This window comes from Petaurus breviceps, unplaced genomic scaffold (genome assembly GCF_028583685.1).
Source record: "Petaurus breviceps papuanus isolate PSGF00001 unplaced genomic scaffold, PetGlider_PUasm1.0 81, whole genome shotgun sequence".
Taxonomy (NCBI): Eukaryota; Metazoa; Chordata; class Mammalia; order Diprotodontia; family Petauridae; genus Petaurus; species Petaurus breviceps.
Window position 1 is genome coordinate 3,576,785 of NW_027186546.1, and position 3,294 is coordinate 3,580,078.

The 3,294-nt window shown below is 42.7% G+C and overlaps 1 pseudogene; it reads right to left on the reverse strand.

Annotated features, from left to right (window-relative positions):
• Window positions 1–583: 583 nt before the first annotated feature.
• LOC138176089 (threonylcarbamoyl-AMP synthase pseudogene) lies at window positions 584–1,994 on the reverse strand (annotated as a pseudogene).
• Between the last annotated feature and the right edge of the window lie 1,300 nt (window positions 1,995–3,294).

Genomic DNA, 3,294 nt, shown 5'->3' on the forward strand with positions numbered 1-3,294 from the left:
GTTAGGCATTTTTTCTTTTTTCCTCTTTTTTTTGTAATTTTTACTTTTCAAATTTATTTTATAAATTTCTTGACATTTTTGAGGTGATATGAAAGAACTGGCCAGACTTATGTGAAACAACTTGCCAAAGCACCTTTGCATACAATATCTCCTGGACCTCAATTTCTTCAGCTATAAAATGCTAAAATTGGACTAGATGATCTCTAAGGTTCTTTCCAGCTCTAAACATGGGATGCTAAAATCTTCACAACAACTAATAATAGGCAAGTATTTAGCTGTTTATGTTATCATCTAATGCCACCAGATTTGATCAAATCCTTTTCAGGACCCATCCAAGAATGTGAAGTTACAGGGTATACATATTTATTGCTAGCACTATTATTTCAATTAGATAGACAAGGATACTTAATTGTCCAAGTCTTCCACTTGTAAACACATGTAGATACTTGATACAACAAGACAAAACACTTTGCACAATTGCTGAATAAGTATTTTACCTTTAACTCAGATACCTGTCTCCCTTAATGTCTGTTTTTTTTTTCCTAGTAAGCCAAACTAGGGAATGGGCTCTTCCTATTGGTAATTTTTTTTTTTTTTTTTGCCTTTTGAGATTTTATTTTCTTCTAGTTCCAACCCCACTAGCAAAAAAACAAGACATTGGTCACTTGGTACTAATAATAACAGTCACAAGGCCCTGGCCTATGCTACCAGCCAGGGACCCAGATGGGGGATCTCTCCAGACCTCAAACCTTTGGAGGAAAGAGAAGCAAATGCTTAGACCACTTTCCCAAAAGTGAACCACTTATTCCAATGTCAGAATAAGACCATCCTCAGGAACTTATAAAACCAACACTGAATGTAATCGTGTCTCTTTTCCCATCAAACCAATGGAAAGAATCAGCTATATTATAAGTTCAGAGAAGCAGAGTCTGAGGTTCCCTTGAAATCTCCAAGACTTGAAGAGTTAAGACTGTAGAAGTGGCCCCAATGACCTCATTAAACAAGGTCACACCAAATGACAGACACACAGTGCCTAGCTCCAGTCCTTGTAATCTCTTCCTCCCTTTTCATGAGCAGGGCTCTGAAGGAACCAAGCCGTACTTCTTCTGAAGGATAGCTGCAGTCTGGGTCAGTGCACAGCCTGGTCGAATAATTCTGTACTTTCCAGGAACTGACAAGTCTACCACTGTGGAGCCAAGTCGACATTCAGGACTTTTTACATCTCCAATTGGTCCTCCATCAATGACTAAGGACAACTGAGGCCAGAGATCCTGGAACTCCTTAACATTCAATGAACTTGGCTGTGAGCTAATGTTGGCACTGGTGAGAGCAAGGGGTCCTGAAAATGTCTGAGCCAAATCTTTCATGAAGGCATGATCGGGTATCCGAATACCTACAAGTGGGGTAAAAGGATTCAGGTCCTTGTTGAGCTCTCCTGAACGCTCCATTACCAGGGTCACAGGACCAGGCAGTAGATCCTCCAGGAGGTCTCGGGGGACCTTCACCTGGCAATACCGGTAGATGTCAGCCGCGCGTCCCAGGCACACGGCCAGCGGCTTGGTCTGGCAGCGGCCCTTCAGGCTGTACACCGCCCCGAGGGCAGCGGAGCAGCAGGCCGAGCAGGCCACGCCGTACAGCGTGTCCGTGGGGACGGCGACCAGTCCACCTGCGCGGAGCGCGGCCACGGCGGCCGACAAGGCTTCCAACCAGCCTTCCAGGTCTTGCTTGGAGCCCGCGGCCCGACCGGCACGAGAGTCAGCGACACCCCGAGGCAGCTGCAGGAGCCGGGACCCAGGTCCGGAGGGCAGGAGACAACCTACCCTGGGGGTCAGGGACACCTCTCCCAACCCCATGGCTGCGGCCTCCACGGCCGCCAGTATGGCAGGCGGAGGCGTCCGCACCGGGTAGTTATTTTCTTGTACAAGAAATAGCAATAGGGGGAACCTATTATAGTTTAACCCATACTGACTGAGGGACCCAGGGGCTCCTGGCATCTTGAACTCACAACATTGCCTTCAAGGCTGGAATCATTCATTTCAGAATTGTTATTTGGTTACCAAAGAAACATTAAAAAATGGTAGCCAGAACCTTGATTGTGTCAACATAATTTGGACTCGCCTGGATAAACCCATAGTAGTCATATGTCAGCAGCAGTCATCATTTCTGCTGGGTTGAGGAAGGGTCATTATCAGAGAAAGTCCCAAAGAGAGTTACAAACCATGTATTCTGGATACAGAAAGAGAAAATCTCAATGAGGTGTAGTCATTCTTTTGAAGACTTAATGAATGAATGAATTTGGGATGGAGCCCCTTCCCAGTCATACATGAGAAAGGGTACTGAGGGACTACTTAGGGCTTGCTGCTTCATGCCAAAATACCAAGTTCTTTACAGAACATATGTGGCCCAGAAGAAATAAGCTGAGGTACTGTAGACCATAGGACATGGGAGCCTCATCTGTTATTATATACACACAGGAATACACCACACATTAGACAGTGAATATTTATTGAATACCTATCATTTATCTGGTATCAAAGGAAACTAGAATAAAGACCTACAAGATGAAATGTATGTTCAGAGTAAAAAATAAAAACATTGCATACAAACCAATGCAAATGCATAAGTGAAAAATCTTGATAAGTATGAATCAACTTTGGTATTGTCTCTAAAACTTTTCCTTTTCTTATATTTATGTAGACTGCATTTTCAAGATTGTCTTTTCTGACTAACAAGCAAATCAGAACTTGTCATGTGCAAATCTTGTGAAGATTATAAAACAAGTCAAAGCTATAATTAGCATCAAAGACTGTGACCAATGAGAGTAAAAATAAAAATTGTATGGAAAGGAAATTTAAGAATTCCCCCAAGCAAGCCAAGAATGGTCAAAACACGAGATTCATAAATTTCACCCCCGACCTTTGTGCTCAGTTGTCCAGAAAAATGTGAAGTTGATATAAACCTCCCACTGAGTTCTACTGCTGCTACAAAGCAAGTACCTATATAGAAATGAAGAGAACCCAGTACATTAAGTTCTTAACATGAAAAAATGTCTAGTAGGAGCAAGAAAAAGAGATGTGAGGAAGAAAAAACACAAGTGAGAGAAAAATGTACTGGCTAGGGCTTCTAGGGGAGAAAATAAGCTAAAATGATATCCTTACCATTTCATCAATAATCCTTTTTCCCCCTTTACTCTTGCAGGCAGGAGAGGCTCCAGTGCTATATTTAACCCTTATTCTAGCCTTGTATGTAATGCTCTGAAGTCATTTTCACATTTCTAGTACAACTTACACCACC